Consider the following 20658-nt stretch of genomic DNA (forward strand, 5'->3'; position numbering starts at 1 on the left):
TTTCCTCTTTTTCGGGCGGTGATCGCGGGTTTACCTGCTGGATCACCTGTTAGTGCCCGTGGCCCAACTGTTCCCAACCAACTCCTAACTAAAAAACTACTTTGGAGAGGGTATAAAAAGACATCAAAGGGAAGGCCAAGGAGAGAGAGAAAGGAGAGCAAGATTATTATGCTGAGATTTTTCCCTTAGACCAGGTCTGAAGTCCTTGGTGCATCCTGCACTTCCCCCATTTTGCATAGGAAACCCTTGTTTCCATGTGTATTGGTGATCATTCATCCTTGACATCATCATTGAGTAAGACTTGGAAGGAGCTCTTGTTGAAGGCTGGAGGCTGGAACGAATCCGGGAGGAAGCTTGCTTGGAGCCTGCTGAAGGTGTTCAGGTGATATCTTTCCGATATATGTACTTTATTTGCCTTTATATATAAAGAAACACGTCTTTGTTCCTGAAAAGAAAAAGAAAAATTTTTTTGTTTATATTACAAGTGCCTTCTGAACCTCATAGAAATTGCTATTCATCGAAAACAAAAGTGCATGTGCATGTAGCTAGGTTTTATTAATTTCTTTTGCGTCCATAAAACACCACAAGTTTCACCTCCATTACCTTTGACTTAAAGAACAGCCTAATAAAATCAAGCGCTTAATTAAAATCCACTAGAACTTTTTGTTTTAGTTATTACACCAACAAGTTTAGGATTTTAGGGCCTTGGATTAGGCGAGTGGAGAGTTAACTCTCCAAGGCCACACAAAACGTCAAACATAAGAGTCTGATTAAAGAGAGTAAATCCAATAGCGTTAGGGAGACCAGGAAAGCTCCGGATCTGGGAGTTAAGCACGAGGGTCTGTGAAGACAGGGAAGAGAGATACCCCCTCTCCTACTTGTCCGAACTTACCTCACGACTGTTCCGCCTGGCTTCTGCGACGAGTTGGTACCCATAGTTGCCTCTCATAGGGATCTGCATAGGTGGCTGCGGAGGGGAATCCCGTGGCACCTGAGGTCGACGTTGTATCACTCTCGACAGTACTTCCGGAGGGCATCCTTGCGAAGCTTGGGGGCTTGCACCGGCGCAGACTGTTGTTAGGAGGTCAGCGTAACTTCCTCTGATACCTTCGCTGATAGGACTGGGCCCTCATCATCCCAGACTATCCTCGGAAGGCCCTTTGATTCACTTTCTCATATTTTGGTGTCCGGTCTCAATCACCCGGAGCGGAAATACTTGAAAGTTGTTTGACTGGCTGTATCTTTAGGAACTTTTTAGTGTGTGCTCTGTGCTCCTAGTTGGCCTAGCTTTTAATTTTTTGAGTCTTTAGATAAGATCATAACAAAAAATTCAAAGTGGCTGACCGGTCTCCAAGACGGTCTCGAAGACTTCGTGGTCTCTCGCCACCTAGTTTAGAGCCTTCTCCTAGAAGGCGCAGAGGGAATACTACCGGTGGGGTCCGTCCCACGCCGGCTGACGCATCGGGGATTGATCCTCCTCTCGGGGATATTAGCGGCCAAGCAAGGCCTGGTACTTTTGAACAAGAGAGGGACGCTCCAGTCTTTTCTCAAGTTCGCTTTCAAGCGGAGGATAACGTAGAGGTAGAAGAACTTTCAGAATCATTAGTGATTCCAAATTCTCCACTACCATCTAGTTACCCAGACGTATTGCAATACGTTGGGCCTCCATTATATAGACCAACGAGTCCAGGTTACGCTACGCGCTTACCATTTATGATCACTACTGGAAGCATGGCTTCCACGAGTGCTGCGACTATGCAAACCCCAACATCAGTGCAAGGGGGAGGAACCATTTCCATCCCCTCCGCTTCCTTGTTCGGATCGTTTGCTAGCACATCTTTGGTTGGGTCTACCTCCATTCCGTCCACGAGTGGAAATGCCCAAACCAATGCTTTTAGTACTGGTTCCTTCCTTTTTGGCACCCAATCACAGGGTATTCCGTCAGTTCCGTTCAGTGCCGCTACGTCCATGATGGGCGGATCGGCTTCATTTCAGGGTTTTCCTTTTGGAAGTGGTCATATTCCACATTCCAACCCAACGGTAGGATCCATGCCTTTTTCTTCAATAGGACAAAGCAGCAATCCTTTCCAAGGTTGGAATAACCCTGGGGCTAGTAACGCAGGAACTGCGAATCCATTCATTGGCCAACAAGGAAGTAGGCCGTATTCCACGGTTAGCATGTTTCAAAGTATTCCTCCCCTCGCTTCGGCTTGGAACCCATATCAGGGGTTATCGACTCCTTACAATTCTATAGGAGGAAACTTTGCAAGCTATGGAGCTTATACGGCAGGAGTTGGTCAAACTCCGAATTTTGCTGGACCACAAGGCTTGCCCTTTGGTTCAGCTGGTTCTACTGGTCACTTGGGGCAGCCTGGTGCCTCTCAAATCCCAGGACAATCTTTTCAGAACTTGGGGAGTTCTGCCCAGTCTGGGTGGAATCCCCTAGGTCCTCCTAGGCTTCCTTTTCTGGCAACGTTAAACTTGCCAGATCTCACTAAGCTAACGAACGACCCTATCAGGTACAATCCAGCCTGGCCTCCGGTCCCAACCAAACTCCCTTCGGACATCCCAAAATTCGAAGGGAAGAGTGGTGAAGATCCGGGCGATCATGTAACCACATTCCATTTGTGGTGCTCATCTAACTCCCTCATCGAAGATTCGGTTAGGTTGAGACTTTTTCAGCGCACCTTGACTGGTAATGCGGCTAAATGGTACATAGAGTTGCCAGGGGGCAGCTTTACATCGTTCGCAGACTTAGCTAATATCTTCTTGAATCACTTTCAGTTGCCTGTCCGCTATGATGCCGGAACTGAACTTCTGGCTACCTTTCGTCAGGATAAGGCAACCCACATTTCTGATCACATACAGGAATGGAGACGGAGAAAAAGGCTCATTAAAGCCGAAATCCCTCCGGAGTACTGTCTAGAGTGGTTTTTGAAGTCTTTGCAACCTGAGATCTCCAAGGATGTCTCCATGTCTGGGGTCTATTCTGAGGAGCAAGCCATTTTCAGGGCCCAGCAGTTAGAACTGATCTACTCTCAGTCTGGGATCCTCCAAAAGTACTTGCCAGATGCTCCTGGATCTAAGGTTGATTTAGCTAAGCCAAAGCCAGGTCCGCATGCGGATGGTATCGTGGGGTCTGTAGACTCGACTACAGTGAACTTGTTGAATCAATTGCAGCAGTTGTCATTACAAACTGCTCCTAACAACCAAGTCACAATGTCTAATCCTCCTGCTTCCCAAAATTCTTCCATTAACGCCGTCCAATCCGATAACCCCAAAGGAAATCAAAATTCCAATGGGAAAAAGAAAGGACGTGGTAAAAAGAAGAACTCGGATGGGAAGCCCGATGCAAATAAATCCGGCAACAACGCTGGTGGTGGTAAGGGTGAGTCGAGAAAGAAAGTCAAGTTTCCTTGCAAGTTATGCAGTGGGGACCATCTAACTCATCTTTGCCCTAAAATCGAAGACGCTCAGCGCTTGTTAGCACAGCAAGGGACTTCTAGTTCGCAAGCTGTGTTGACTAACCCGTTTCCCCAAGGGCAGCAACTTCTTGCTGGCGCAAATTCGAATCCTGGGACCTCCTCAGGGGGCAACCAGGAAGGGGAAAAAGCATCAAATGTTTTTATGATGGGTTCAAACGTTAACGTGACTACTCGGTCACGTGATTATGGTGAAGCCGAAACATCTAAGGATAAAACGGTTCCCGGAAGTAATGACCTTCATATTGAGCGACCTCCTGTTGAGACTGTACCTAGGATACCGAAAGGTTCCGCCAAACGCGCGACAATTAACCCCAATGCTAGAGCTGCTCAAAATTACTCCATTGTGGAGGATTTGGCTCAAAGCCCATGTGCTATGTCCGCTTTGGAAGTTCTCCAGTCGTGTCCGTCTCAGAGAAGTTCTTTACTCTCCGCCATTGGAGCAGTCGATCCAGCTAACTCTCTAGTGCTCTCTTTTGACATGTCAAGTGTCAAAAAGAGACTCCCTCATCATATGGCTTTTCAGGTAAAGTCAACATACCGGAAAATCAATATTTTTCGCACCGTTATAGATGAAGGAGCTTCCACATGCGTCATGTCCATGTCTTGTTGGAAGGCTATTGGTTCACCTTCGGCTGTTCCTTCACCAACCGTCTTAACTGCATTTGATGGCCATTCTCACAAGCCGCATGGGATTATCCCGGCCTTTCCTATATGTGTTGGAGGGAAGGTCGTTAATATCGAAGTTGAAGTCGTAGATGCTAACCTAGACTATAATCTCCTATTAGGAAGGAACTGGGTGTACGAGATGGAAGCCGTTGTTTCGACTTTGTTTCGTGTCATTTGCTTTCCTCATGAGGGGAAAATCGTTAAGGTTGATCAATTGGACTATGCTCCAATCGATCCTCAAGCAACCTCCGACTCTACTGTTCCTTTGGTGGATAACCCTCGCCCGCCGACTGAGAATTTAGGAGTAGGGATGTATTCCTCATTGATGGGTACGTTTGATCTTCCCTCTCCTTTTGCAAGAATCAATGCTATTTCATCATCCAAGGAATCTTCTCGAGAGGAGTTCTTCCGAACTCATCATTTTTCCGACCCTTGGACCTTGCCTTCACCTACGACCACATTAGTTGAAGGGCAAGTTAATGGAATGGCGTTTCCTATATCTGCAGCTGAGCTTAGATATCAGGCTATCGTAGACTCTGCAGATAACCGTTCTACTCCCTTTTCCGAAGAGGAGCTAGATGGTCATGTGGCCCCCGCTTGGAGCTTTGATTCTAACTCTGCCTTGGACTGCTTAGATTCGGTTCTACCTTCTGAAGAAGCAATCCTCGAAATTATGATGGGTATAGATCGACCTTGGGAAGACTTACACCATCGCTCATATTTTCTTCCTCCATTGCAGGAAGTAGAATCTAGATTCTCCGAGCTCGTTGGTAGTGATGTTTGTACGGTATCGAACCCTTTGGCTCCAACACACACACGTGCTGAAGGTAATATGTCGGTAATCTCAAAAACGATACCTATAAACATCTCTAAAAATCCTAACATCATCGAAAATATCTTCATCGGAAGTGAGTGTTCCCCTGAAGAAATTCAAATTTACACCGACTTATTCAAGGAATATCGTGATGTATTTGCTTGGTCTTATGAGGAAATGCCCGGCATTGATCCTTCTATAGTCCAACATGAGATCAAGACGTACGAAAACGCAAAACCGATTCGTCAACGGCTTCGGCCGGTTAACCCTAGGAAAGCAGCGGCTATCAAAGCTGAGGTTGAGAAGCTGCTAAGGGCGAGTTTTATATACCCTGTTCCTCTTACGGATTGGGTTTCGAATCCAGTCCCTGTGGACAAAAAGCAAGGAACAATCCGCGTATGCATCGATTTTAGGGACTTAAACAAGGCTTGTCCAAAAGACAATTACCCCACGCCATTTATTGATCAAATTATTGACGAGTGTGCGGGTAATGCGATTTTCTCCTTTATGGATGGTTTCTCAGGTTATAATCAAATCTCTATTCGTCCTGAGGATCAGCATAAGACTGCCTTCATATGTCCCTGGGGTACCTTTGCATATCGAAAGATGCCCTTCGGTCTTAAAAATGCTGGAGCCACCTTTCAGCGGGCCATGTCTTACGCTTTCCACGACATCAAACATATCATCGAGGCATACTTAGATGATCTCGCTGCTCGTTCTCGAAAGAGAACTGATCATCCTAGTCATCTTCGATTAGTCTTTGAGCGATGTCGTTTTTACAAAATCCGGTTGAATCCTAATAAGTGCGTTTTCGCGGTTACATCAGGTCGGTTGTTAGGGTTTATAGTTTCCAATGAAGGGATTCGGGTTGATCCCTTCAAGGTTGAGGCAATAGTTCAGTTGCCTCCCCCGTCTTCAATTCGTCAACTTCAAAGTCTTCAAGGGAAGGCCAATTTCTTAAGAAGGTTTATAGCAAACTATGCCGAGATCACTAAAGGGTTCATGCGTTTGCTACGGAAAGGAGTTCCATTCCTGTGGGACGACTTTGCGCAGCGGTCGTTTGATGCTTTGAAAAAGGCATTAGTCTCTGCCCCGCTTTTGAGTCCACCGGATTACGGTAGAGACTTCCTTTTATATCTCGCTGCAGCAGAATCTACCATTGGTATGGTTCTAGTTCAGGAAGACGATGCTCTTGTCGAGCACGTGATTTATTATTTGAGCCGAGGCTTGATAGGCCCTGAACTCCGCTATTCTCCTGTTGAGAAGTTGGCCTTGGCAGCAGTCCATGCTGTCCAGAGGCTCCGTCATTACATTTTGCTACGCAAAACTTTTGTCTTAGCGGCGGTCAATCCATTCCAATTTGTCCTCAGTAGGCGAGTGATTGGGGGCAAATATAATAGATGGATAGTCATTTTACAAGAATTCGACCTCGAGTTCTTGTCCGCCAAGTCTAAGAAATCTATGGTCTTCGCGGAGCTAATTTCTGAGCTTCCTTGTGGAGAGGATGTTGTTTATGAGGAAAGTTTACCCGACGAACATATATTCCTCATCTCTTCACAAGACCCTTGGTATGGAGATATCATTGTTTATCTCCAGACTTCGAAGTTTCCCTCTACTTCCTCCAAGGATGAACGTCGCAAGTTACGTCACCTGGCTAAAAACTATGTTATCATTGGTGACACTTTATACCGTCGAGGGGTTGATTCAATTCTTCGACGTTGTTTAACCTTAGAGGAAGCAGAGTCTGTTCTTAATGATTGCCACAGTGGAGCTTGTGGTGGTCATCTATCCGGGCTTGCTACAGCCCAGCGCATCTTACGTGCCGGCTACTTTTGGCCTTCACTCTTTAAGGACTGTGTGGAAGCGGTAAAACGCTGTCACCCGTGTCAAATTTTTACTCGCAAGATGCGCGCGCATCCAGCTCCCCTTTTTCCCGTTGTCACCGTCGGTCCCTTTACTAAGTGGGGTATTGATTTTACGACTTGTAATCCGCCTTCAGCGGCAAATCACAAGTACATTATCGTGGCTGTAGACTACTTCACGAAGTGGGCTGAAGCCATGCCTACTTATAAGAACGACAGTGACACGGCAGCTTTGTTTCTTTTCAATCAAGTTATCTCAAGATTCGGTATCCCAAGAGAGATTGTCACTGACCATGGCAGTCATTTCCAAAATCAGCTAATGTCCGAATTGGCTTTTAAATTAGGTTTCCGTCAAGAGCATTCGTCTCCTTACTATCCTCAGGCCAATGGACAGGTCGAGGCGGTCAATAAAACTCTTAAGACGATACTCCAACGGACAATCGATAAAAATCGGTCCAATTGGCACATTATGTTGTATCCGGCTCTTTGGGCATACCGAACCTCCGTTAAAACGGCTACTGGTTTTACTCCTTTTCAGTTAGTTTACGGGGTGGAATCTATCTTTCCGGTCAAATGTGAAATTCCATCTCTGAAATTGGCTGTCGAGCTTCTTCCTGAGACTTCGAGTCTCGAGGAGCGCCTAGTTCATCTGGAACATCTCGATGAGCAGCGTCGAGATGCCGCCACGACGAATGAGGCCCATAAGAAAAGGGTCAAAACTCAGTATGATAAGTCTGTCAGACCTCGTGTTTTTTCTGAAGGTGACCTTGTCTTGGTCTATGACCAAGATAAGGACGCCTTGGGGGCAGGCAAATTCAAGCCTATGTGGTACGGTCCTTTCATTATCAAACGAGTCTTAGAAAAAGGATCGTATGAGTTAATTGATTTCGAAGGAAACAAGCTGGCGGAGCCCCGAAATGGGCTCTATTTAAAGAAGTATTTTGCTTAGTTTTACCAGGCAATGGCTTCTTTGTATTTTATGTATATTTGTACATATCTTATCGAGCGTTTTTCTGATATCAGCACTTTTGGTCTGCTTTGGCAGGTGTTGATGGATGATTTGGTTTATTTTGGATTCGCCGATGGTGCTAGTCGGCACACTCAGAATCTTGCTTCCGCAGCTTGGGTACTTTATTACCCAACTGGTCAGTTGATGACATCGAGAGGCGTGTGTATCGGTCCTGCTTCAAACAATATGGCCGAGTATACAGCTGTTATCAATTTATTATCCGAGGCAATCTCTCATGGGATCGACTCGTTGGTAGTGTATCTTGATTCTCAATTGATAGTGTCTCAGTTAAATAACATTTATCGGGTTAGAGATCCATCATTATATCGCCAATATTTAAGGGTGAGGTTGTTGCAAAGATCATTTATTTACATTAATTATTTGCACATTCCAAGATCTCAAAATTGGTTAGCTGATTCTATCGCTAATCAAGCATTAGACTGGCATATCAATCATTCATCATCATAAAATCATGCATCAAAAAGTCAAACTGCATATATATATATATATATCGCAAAGCGTCTCGAGTGTACATATGTGTGTCCAAAAATATACAAAATTGGGACTCAAATGCCCATAATCATGTCAGGCATATCTAATGCCTCGGCTCTGGATGAGCAGCTAAATAACTAACTATAGCATTGGCCACGCGCCGAAAAACGCGAACCCAGTCACGTGGCATCCCAACCACATGACGCTGCATATCTGGAGGAAGGTCCTCTATCTCGGCCATCGGTACTTGATAGCTCAATCTCGCCAAGTGTCGCTGGACGTTGGCGAGGGTCCTTTCCGCATCCGCAGCCGCCTCTTCGGCTCCTCGGCCGCGCCGTCCGTGCCGTGGGAATCCATCTGGTCGCACAGGCCCAATGTCTGGAACATGATCATCATATCAGTCATTTGAATCTCATCAAAAAAAATATATATATATTTTTCAAAGTTCATCATTATGCTTGAAAAATCCTAAAAATCATAAAATCATAAAAATCAAAAAAATCTTACCGATCTCGCCCCATGCTGCATCTGGTGGCAGCACTAGGTCAGGATCTCCTCGGAAATCCAGTCCAGCATAGGGGTAGTCGTCTATGGCGATGATCTGTTGCTCCCACCAAGCAAAAAAGTCGTCGTCGAATGCATTCCTGGGCACTTCCCCACCCCCCAGACGTTTCATCAAGTCAGCCCACCGGCCCATACGTGGATCACGTGGACTACTGATGGGAACAGCTACCCTGGGGCGGAGTGCAGGAACCTTCTCGAAGAAAAACGTGCATAAAATGGTTCCGTACCCAAAGTTCTTGGTCTGTCCCTTCCTGATAGAAGCAAGCTGCTCCTTCATGTTGGCAAGTAGAGGAGTACACCAGTCAAACACCGTGGTGAGACAGTCCACTGCTACGCTCATGTTTACCCGTGATGCCTGATGTAGCGAAGATGACCCGTTCACTCGAGCTATGGTGAACAGGATTATCCGCAGTGACAAACTCGCCACGTGTGGGATCGAGATCTGACTCCCGACCTTCCGATGACCTGGGCAGTAAAGTTGTACATAGTCGTCTACGCTGAGACTATTCCGGGTCCTGCCCCGGGAGTGGACTACCTCTCCCCTTCGGGAAAGGCCCGTGATGAAATATATATCTTCCACTTCTATCCTGAGTGGCATTTGATCAATCATAAAAGCTTCTTCCTCGACATCCCAATAATCAATAAGTCTCTCGAGCAGACGCACATTTGCTTTCATATTCGGCAACTTGAAGAATTTTAACAATCCGCATCCCCGTAAGGCATCTAATGCCTCATCATTGTCCATAACTTCATTATCTACAGCTGAGTGCTCTCTTTCACGCCATGTGAGAGTCATCCTGGAAGAAAAAATCATTTTCATCCATTAGTTTTTTGTATAAAAAAATTTCGCTGCGCACACGCGGTTTACCCTATACACAGTCGCGTGTAGGGCCGTCGTATACGCGATTTATATACATCCAACCCGCGTGTACGCCGCAGAGCAATTTTTTGCAAAAATCTAACGGTGAAACATTAATTAAACTTCCTAAAAACTATCACAATTGATTGCAAGACAAGTTTAGTGCTTACCTGGAAGTTTTCGGCACGTTTGAATGGTTGAATAAGTCACGGGGAAAGTTTGCTCCTTTTGCTCCACAATTTGCTCTCCAAGTCAAACGGTGAAAATGGTAAGTCCAAAATTTCTTTTTATAAGTTTTGAAAATGCAAAATTTTTTCAAAATTTTATTTTGTTTGGTTTCATGTCACTTTTAACTTGGGAGCTTGGAATGTCGAGATTGAGTTGTTTTTCAGGACATTTTGGACATTTTTCGACGGTTCGAGACGGTTCCATGACTGCTGACCCGTCATGGCAGGTATCGTGTTCTCACTGGCATATAGGTTAGGGACACCATTTTTCCGTTGCATTATGCATACTAGCCTCCATTTGACCGATACATCTGCCGTAGGGTCGACCCCATCATGTTATGGTTCGCAAGCCATTTTCACTCGCCGATTCTTTAAATCATGACATGATGGTAGAGCCATCCTTTTACATGGGCATCCTAGTTAGCACCTCACTGACATTTGTTGCCCATGCTGCTTCGTTTTGAGTAGGCTCGGGAGTCCTCCGTAGTCCCGCCATGACTTATGCGTTGAAGACTCATTCTTCTTTGCTTCTTCGCTTCGTTCTGGCCTTATACCCTAGAGGCTCCTATGTGTGTTGAGTTGTACTTCTGCATTGCATGTTGACCATTTGCACCTTTTGGCCTATAACCGGCTTCACTTGGACTCGTGTTTAAGCCCACTTTTGACCATGACGTCTGCAAAAATCAACCTTGCATACCCTTGACCTCTGCAGCTTGACATACCCAGATCCGTGGAAGGGACATACATCTGAGTGTCACTGACCAGTTTTTCACCTCCCTGCATTGAGCATAGGAACGTTCCTTTCCCAGGAACTAGAGCATCTGTTTCACCGACACTCGTTCTTTCCACTGTACCATAGCATTCTTTTATTCTTTTTCTGGCTTATCAGAAAAAGACAAAAAATTAAATATTCCAAAAAGAGCGGGAACAGGGACATTACTTCCATTTATTGTTGGCAGCTAGAGTCAGTCATGTCGCCCTTGAACAAAGCACTCAAAACAAAGTCTCCTCCGCATGGGTGGGATTTAGTTTGACTTAGGTAAGCCATAACCTTGTTATCGAGTCAGTTCTCCCCCGATTGGTTATCTCTTCCAATCATATGGAGGGTTCGTTCGTGCCTCCTGCATGACGAACTTATACAGATTCATTATATGCTGCCACATAGTCACATTGAGTCGTGCTTTTGTTCAAGGGAAGTTAGCCTGAGTCGGCCTTTCTGCGGTGTCTCTTGACTCATTTTTCAGTCGGCCATCCCTGGTTGTCAGTGTCATGTCTATCATCACATCAGTTATATTGGTCCTTCACTCGTGCCGGTTTGAGAAGGTCCCCATTGACTTCTTGCTGGCGGGTCTTGTCCTTATCGACGACGACACATTGCTCTGAGGGCAGACCTAGAGACCGAACCCTGGCCCTATTTTCATTATTGATAGGTCACCTTGTGCTCAGCATCGATCAGTATCATGGGTCTTTGACTGAGTGGTTTCCCTTGTGTTCGACATCAGCATACATTATCACACATTGGGATTCGTGCAGTACCTTGGTTTCCATTTGACCCTATTGGTGGATACCTCGCCTCTGTGTCAGCTTTCATTATTGGTTGGTTCAGAGGGTTTCTGCCGTGCGCTAGCCACATCTTGTGTACGCCGGAAACGTACTTCGGTTGGGTTACTACATCTTTTTCGTCCGATTCCTTCCACATTATTGGCCTACGGGTTACACTCGCGCTAGATTGATGGAGGATGCCTTAATGCCTTCCTTCTAGCGGATCTTTCCCTATCGACTCCGACTCATTGCTCTGGGGCAAAGATCTAGAGTCCATTTGGCAGTACCTTGGGGTTTGCAGTCATTAGTGGCAGATTCCTCGCTATCGACAGTGGGAAACCATCATTGTCTCCTGATTGATAGATTCTTACAGGTGTTCGACTTCAGCTCATCTATTCACACTTGTTAGATTGTACTGGGTACCTTGACGCTCATTATCATTATCGGTGGGTAGTCTCGCGTTTGTTAACGGTATACATCAATGACCGGTAATCAAACGATTTCTCACATGGTCGACTTCAGATCATTTATTCCCATGGTGTAGAAATGTACCACGGCGGTCGGTGAAGACCTCAGGTTGTATCAGCATTCATTGGTTCACTTGACAGTTGCTCCTGTTGCTGCTAGTTGATACCATTCCACCTTATATGTTGCAGTCAGTCATGGCGACATTCTATATGCTGGCACCTGAGTTTGCAGTGTAGTGCCATCCTATTCCATCATGTTCAGTTGGTACCTTATGGGATCAGTCTTTGATTTCAGTGATCCGTTGCATCTTTCAGCATCATTGACAGTTTTATATGTGATATTCAGACATGTACTTACTCATTATGATCAGATGATCCATTATGTATTTTTACAGTCATTTATACTTGTATACTTAGTGGATCCGCTTGTACTTGATATGCGGACATGCTTTACTTTTCCTGAGCATGGGTATGCCCGCCTCAGACAGTGTTTCTTTCTGATCTCCTTTCGGTGGCTTGGCAGGCTGAATTCTGGTGAAGTCCTCCTCGGTTTTTCGGCAGAGTTCCTTTCCTTGTACTTACTTAATGTATTTCGGCCATCATGTTCCCCTTCTGACCTCATACATTAGGGGGCATCTGTTATAGCTCCAAATCTCACTCTTATGGTTTGTGATGCTGCACTTATGGCCTAGGGCAACCCCTCCTTCCAGACCTGGTCCAAAAATTTAAAAAACAGTGTTTTATTCCCTGTACGCGACTTTGCCCTGTGTTAAACGCGTGTACACGCGGGTCTGTCATACCCAACCCGCGTGTATCTATTAAAACACTTAAAAAAAATATAATTTCCTCTTTTTCGGGCGGTGATCGCGGGTTTACCTGCTGGATCACCTGTTAGTGCCCGTGGCCCAACTGTTCCCAACCAACTCCTAACTAAAAAACTACTTTGGAGAGGGTATAAAAAGACATCAAAGGGAAGGCCAAGGAGAGAGAGAAAGGAGAGCAAGATTATTATGCTGAGATTTTTCCCTTAGACCAGGTCTGAAGTCCTTGGTGCATCCTGCACTTCCCCCATTTTGCATAGGAAACCCTTGTTTCCATGTGTATTGGTGATCATTCATCCTTGACATCATCATTGAGTAAGACTTGGAAGGAGCTCTTGTTGAAGGCTGGAGGCTGGAACGAATCTGGGAGGAAGCTTGCTTGGAGCCTGCTGAAGGTGTTCAGGTGATATCTTTACGATATATGTACTTTATTTGCCTTTATATATAAAGAAACACGTCTTTGTTCCTGAATAATCTTTCTTTATGCTTATGAGATTCTTGTGTTGAATTCTTATGAAAGTGGTTACTTAAAGATTTTTTTTATAACTAACTTTATAGCATGAAGATGATTTATACATAAACTTCTATACATGTACTGTTGTGTTCTTTGATTTGTTTGTCTTGCAGGTCAGAGAAAGAAGAAGGGAACTCCAAGAAGGGTTTGCACCCTAACGGTCTTCTCGGACGTAGGACCTTAGGTATGTACCCTAAACATTAGAATTTGCTTAAAAGTAAAAAAGATGGCTGTGTGTGTGTGTTTCTTTGTATAAGCAATTTTCAGTCTGGTAGAGTCTCAACCCAAAGGACTCTAGGGGTACTTTCCCTTCAACCACCTTTGATGATGGTAGTGAAACTAGGTGCTGTTGTGATATCTGCCACCAAGGGGAACAATGCAAAAAGGGAGTTTTAGAAAGGGGAATAATATGATGGGAATAGGGGTTATGGGGGGAAATTTTGTTCAAGGATATGTAGGAAGGTTAGGGTATTTTATAGGGTAGGGTTTTTGGGATTTTAGATTGACAAATGAGTGGAGAGATAGGGAATATGGGCTTAGTAATGCTTTAGGGTAGGGAAAATGGGGAAAAATGGGATAGGGGGGAAGGGAACAATGGAAAGGAGTGAAAAAATGAGAGGTGAAAGAGGCGCCTTGGCATCAATACCACACATATGCAACCCTAGCAACAATGGCTTTGATGTTTTCTAGTGGTAGGTTTTAGGCGTTTTTATTGAAACTCTAAACGGCCATGAACCATCACTACATTCCATAAAATTTGATGAGCAAGCCAAGATATAGAGCCTACCAGTCAATTTGAAGGGTTTCAAAACGATTGGTTACAAGTTTGGCACAAATTCGGGCTTCTGTGGGTGTACGTCGCGCAGCAAACCCAGTGCACCGCGCTCGGTATATGCGTCATGCTTATGTTGATTTTACACTACGAGGTCGCGCTCTGTGCGCCGCACTCCCTATGTGCGTTGCGCCCCTCTGTGTGTGCGCCGTGCTCCTGAAAACGACTCCAAACTCACTCCAAACACGTGCTTTGCACTGTCAATCACTTTGCTATGTTTCTCTATGACCTTGGTGTGCACAATGATTTGGTTGCTTGTGGAAACTTGTATATAAATACCTTAGAGTCATGGGTTTAATTTTTCCTTCTTCAAAACCCACTTTAATAATGTTTCATTTTGACACTTTTCACTGATTTAATGCAACACTGCATTTCACTTTTCCCCTTGAATTTTTAGCCGAAATGATGAATTTTTTTGGCTCTTTTGCAGGGGTCGCACGATATGGCATTTGGCCAAGGAAACCATGACTGCACCTAAAGAAATAAACTAGAGACTTTTTTGAAAATTATCACAAATGACACACTGTTTGGCTTTTCTTCAAAACAGAGTTTTGAAGAATAGTCATAATCTGTCAACATGGCGATGAAAATCTCTGAATCATAACTTTGTAAGGGCCTCCCTCTGGCCTGCATGGCTTTATTGTACATGTTTGAAGACCAATTTATCTGATCCCTAGACCTAGTGACTGAAGATGACTCTCATCCATTAAAAGATCGAACATTGACTATCATGGACTTTAGTGAACCTTGACAAAAGACTTGAGCCAGAAGGTGCCAGACATGAGGGGAACTGACTAACATGACCTTTTTCGTCAGATTATGGCATGCCCTAGCGGAATGAAGCTGATTGGATGGAGAGAGACACCTAAAAATGAAATGCAGAAACAGTTTTGATCCCTGACGAAGGACTGACAAGATCGACTCTAACACTATCCATGAAACTAGTATGGATAAACCTTACTATCAGCCTGGTAAAGTTTAATTCCATTGCACGTTATGTAAGGGTGACCACCTTCTTAGAGATTTTTTTTGGTATTTGAAAGGTATTAGAAATGTGGTCCATAGGCTCACATCAGCCTTTTTCGTCAGCTTCTCGAGATCATGTTGGTGACAAACCATCAAATTATGATCATAGGGTTCATGGGAAGAAGGGTAAGGTTAAGTTTCCCTTTAATTTATATGAAGGGAATCATCTAATTCACCTTTTCCCCTATATAGATGAAGAACCCAAATTTTTCAGAAATCCGGCTGTTGCTCAACTACAACTTCTGGTTGGCTACCGGAATCTTTCCCCTAATCATCCACTAGTTGATGAAGTGATTGATCATAATCTGTCTCCAAACAATCCATTTATCTATGAAATTGAATTACATTATTATGTTCCAAACCAACCATTGGTTGAGGAAATGTTTGAATCGATTATACCTCAATTTTATCTTAGTTTTCCCATAGAGAGTGAGTCTTGTACCACTCATATTCTTATTTATTTAGGTTCAACTGAACTCGGGGGAAATCCTCCCCTTCCAATGGCATAGGGGGATAGTTCTCTCATTCCCATGAAACAGGGGGGGAATCCTCTCATTCTAACAACACAGGGGAGCAGTTATCTTATTCCCACATCACAAGGGGGAAATTCTTATGTTCCCACAACACCCGCTCCAAGTAGTATGGTCACTTCCTTTGATTGGATTCAATCAACAAGATATTTTCTTCCTCCTTATGCACCATTCCAGATCATAGTACAGGCTTATAATATGGCCATACCTAACACAATCATAGAAGAAGGTGCATTTGTTAGTATTATGTCCTCAACTTCTTGGCAGTATTTTAGTTATCCAAAGCTTGTGCCCATTACCCCGAATTTGTTGGCCTTTAACAAAGGAACCAACTAGCTATTAGGGATCCTTCCTCAGTTTCATATTACTTTGGGAGGAAATGTTGTCTATGTCAATGTGATGGTAGTCCAAGTCCCTTTGGATTTTAATTTACCCCTTGGGCATGACAATGTTTATGACATGGGAGCTCTTGTCTCTTCTCTCTTTCATGGTATGTGTTTCCCGCATGAAGGAAGAATCATGACCATTGGCCAAGTTTTGTTCACTGGTTTATCGACTCCTAATCAACCAAATTATCTAAATAGTCGTTATATGAAAGTGGTATCTCCCTCATCCTAGGTTAATTATGTGGAAACATGTTCCATGCCTGGGTCTACTAATGAACTAGTAGGTGAAGTAGTGCATCATGTACTAGGAGCACTTGTGCCTGATCTTTCTCTTTCATCCTTTGACATGTAACGCTTCTAGAATATTGTTCTACCATCATATGAGAACTTCTCGGAAACCATGGCCTATGGGGATCCATGATTACTATAACCAAAGGTCCCAGAGCAGAGTTCCCCTTCCTTGTGTCAAGCTCCTTAAAAAATGAAATAAAGTTCCCGGAGCAGAGTTCCTTATCTTGTGTCAAGCTCATTAAAAAATGAAATAAGATCCATGAGAAGAGTTCTGTTTCTTATGTTAAGCTCATTAAAAAAGGAAACAAGGTCCTTTAAGCATAGTTATTTTGGTGTGTCAAGCTCATTAAAGAAAGAAACATATCCCCTTCTAATTCAAGTCTTTGATTAGATCTCATAAATTCCTATTCGAGTCTCTCACTTGATCTCATTAATGAACCTTCACTCCATCCACATTATAGTAACTAGTAGTCTACTTCAGTGAATGAAATGAAGCTTGGGGGGGCATGTGCCTAGAATTGATTCATTAATGATAGGGGCACGAAAACCACTTTCAGGCGTAGATTTTCCTTGTTTCAAGCCTGTGTAAAAATGAAACCAATTTCAAACACAGTTTCACATGTTTTAAGCTTGTCTAATAATTAAACCATTCTCATCCTACTTCTTGTGATTTCCACTTTTATTAGCTTGTTTCTGCTATGTAAGCCTTGGTTTTCTCATCCTAATATCACCATCTGCTTGGTTTATCATACACTTTCACTTGGTTGTTTTTCCATTTCCTAAGGAACAACTATGATGAGTGGTCTTATTAGCTATGCTCTTGACCTCTATGTGTTTTGAGTAGTTCCATCATGACTAAAACCAATTTCTATCCTTTATACCACTCATTCCTCCAGGAGGAGTCCTCTTTCATCTCTTTTCATACTCCCAAAACACGAAAAGATTACCGAGCATTTTCATTTATTAACTCGTTAAAGTAAATGAAAATACGTCTACCCTATATAACTTTAACCCTTTTCCAAACTGGGATAGACTATTTATGAAAAAGGAATACCTTAGTTGAACATGGCTAAGAGGTTCTCCTAAGTATCATTTTCTCCCTTTTCAGACTCAGGAGACAAATTTACAAAAAGGAACCTTTGGAGTTTTCTTTTTTTCTTCCTTTTAAAACTCTCTGAATATGAAAAAGAAGTGGAGTTGTACCTTCGCTAGACTTGTAAAAACATCCAACAACACTAGAAACGTCAAACATGATGAGACCAAACCACTCATTCTTAGGGTTTGTTAAAAATACTCAGAAGGATTCATCCTAAGGATGAACTTATAAATCAAGCATATGTTATCTTCCTCAAGCTTATAAAAATTAAAGAGGTACTAACCATTAATGGTTGGAGAAACTAGGAAAATAGGGTACTTAACCTATTAATGGCATCGAGTCACTCTTGAACATGAAACTCTTTCACTTCATCTCCGTGACTGTTGGGCTGGGCAATATTCTTGTCTCTTTGGTTAATTATACCATATTAAAAGCCTCTACATTTGGTTTTGGGTCAATGCTACCAACTACATAAAGCTTCGCTAGACTTGTAAAAACATCCAACAACACTAGAAACGTCAAACATGATGAGACCAAACCACTCATTCTTAGGGTTTGTTAAAAATACTCAGAAGGATTCATCCTAAGGATGAACTTATAAATCAAGCATATGTTATCTTCCTCAAGCTTATAAAAATTAAAGAGGTACTAACCATTAATGGTTGGAGAAACTAGGAAAATAGGGTACTTAACCTATTAATGGCATCGAGTCACTCTTGAACATGAAACTCTTTCACTTCATCTCCGTGACTGTTGGGCTGGGCAATATTCTTGTCTCTTTGGTTAATTATACCATATTAAAAGCCTCTACATTTGGTTTTGGGTCAATGCTACCAACTACATAAAGCTTCACCGGTATGTCCAAGACAAGTCTTTCAATTGATATCTACTATGCTACGCTTAAGTATTCATTCATGTATATCGTTCCTAAACCAAATCTACATCAAAATTATTTTGTCTCAAATATTGATACCTATTTCATGTGGTTGATGGGGGATACAACAAGGTCCTCATGTGACGAGTTTCTTCTTGTCGACATAAACTCATTATCCAGGAAGTTTACTTAGAAACTCCCTTCAGTGCCTTGGGACTTGCATACATTAATGGAAAGTTTCCTCATTTTTGATGACAATTTTTCAGCATTGGACTTCTACCGAAGGTTTCTGTGTGGTGTTCGACTTCATCTCACCCATTGACACCATACATATTCTACTGTGGTACCTTGAGAGACATTAACATCATTGATGGTTTCTCTCATGTATGTTAATGACTTACATTATTGGTCGGTAATCAGATGGTGTCTACCATATTAGCTCATGTATTTGCATGGTTTGAATCATACTATTAATAAATTGAGTGAATGATATATAATACCTCAAATCTAGTTCTATCCATTTGGGATGTGATTTTAGGATTAATGCAAGATCACAAAAGTATGATGGTTATGATCACATAGAAGACTATCTTGGCATGGGTCCACACTCTGTTATTAATGGAAAATACTTCTTGATCATTGTACATGTAATATTGGCTTATATGTTGAGCTTGGGTATGCCTCCCTCAACAATGATATCATCATAAAAATGTGTTGTAATAGATGATGACCTCGAACAATTGTTCTTGATTCAGACTTGTCACTAGGTAAATCACTTTAGTCCTCAGCCTTTGCTTCTGGCTTTATAATTTAGAGGGAAATATTTTACAGGCCACTTTGTCACATCTGCTTAATCATCATGTAAACCAAATCAATCAAAATCTGGAACACTTTGTCATAACCTATTCACAAATCCCTAAGAATCACTTCTCCAAAAAGTCTGAGTTTCTAGGACAAATTTCTCAAAAAAACCATGTTTAGCACTAATGCTCATTGCATGACTGGCCACCTTTGTTTAACACATCTTGCATGCTTGTTCACCAACACTAGTCAACACCTGTTGCTCCCTTTTGTAGGTGAACTAATTCTAGAAATTTAGGAAAAATAAAAAATGTTTCCACAACTTCCTCTTCTAGAAACTTATAAGGTAGTTTTAACTATTTACCTTAGACAAAAGGCTCTAATTCCTATTTGATCCTATCTTGGAGTCCTTATCCCTTATCACTTGAACTTATACTGCCATCATAAGTGGATCTCAAGCCTATATTGGTAATTGGATCAAAATTCCAAAACTACCACACTCCTATAGATTTACTACCTCTCATAAGGTCTGGGTTGGATTTTGGATACTAGTAATGCCCTGATGTTGCTAGTTTTAACCTAAAGGAGTCATCAGATGCATGCATTAGGGTTGGCGTTGAGGTCACATTCATGCATTAGTATTCGTGTTGAGGTGTGATTTTCTACAAGGAAGGAAAAGTCCACTTGGGGAGACATCTACAAGATCAACTTCTATTTATGGTTGTAAACTCTCTCCTATATTTATAAATTCAAGGAGAATATTCTTTTCCTATATGTGTTGTGTTATGTTTGTACTCATGTATTTCAATTCCATGTTGATTCACTGAGTATGGATTTTAGATTATACTACGTGGATGTTGTGGATCCTTTGCTTGTTTTACTCATGTGTGCAAGTTCTAATTACAACACTTTGGGTTAGAGTTGGAATTTACAAGTATGGAGGAAAGGAAGGATTAATACAAATTTGAGGTAGGCTTCTTTCCCACACTCTAATTTCTCTATGGAAAATTGTATGTTTTCTATCCTTTGTTGGTTTGTATTAGGCCACTAGACCTATGGAATTCACTTTTGTTTGCAATCATGAAAATTTTGTATAACACACATTGAGATCTGGAAATCGACTTGATGAGAGAGTATAAAGTGATGTGCATCAACATCAAATGTAATGAAACTAAACTCCAAGGGATCAAGACCTTTCATAGCAATAAACAATGCTTTCTATTTCATAAGGAAGCTCTACAAAACCTACACAACATAAATGGCATTAGGTGTTTAGGCTAAATATTAAGCAATATTGTAGTGCTAGACATCTTGCACATTCACATTTTGTGTTTACTTTAAGAGAAAACCCTCAGAAGGGAGAAATATTGGCTCCAAAGGCTTATTTAATGGAAGAGGTCCATTATGCATGATAGGGTGACTAGATCCTCAAAGGAAGAACTCAACTCTTGTGTTTCATAAGATTTGGATTTCATGAACAAGTTGATTTTCTCATTGCAC

This window comes from Pinus tabuliformis, chromosome X, assembly GCF_031772625.1.
Source record: "Pinus tabuliformis cultivar Carrire ecotype Pingquan chromosome X, CPIR1, whole genome shotgun sequence".
Taxonomy (NCBI): Eukaryota; Viridiplantae; Streptophyta; class Pinopsida; order Pinales; family Pinaceae; genus Pinus; species Pinus tabuliformis.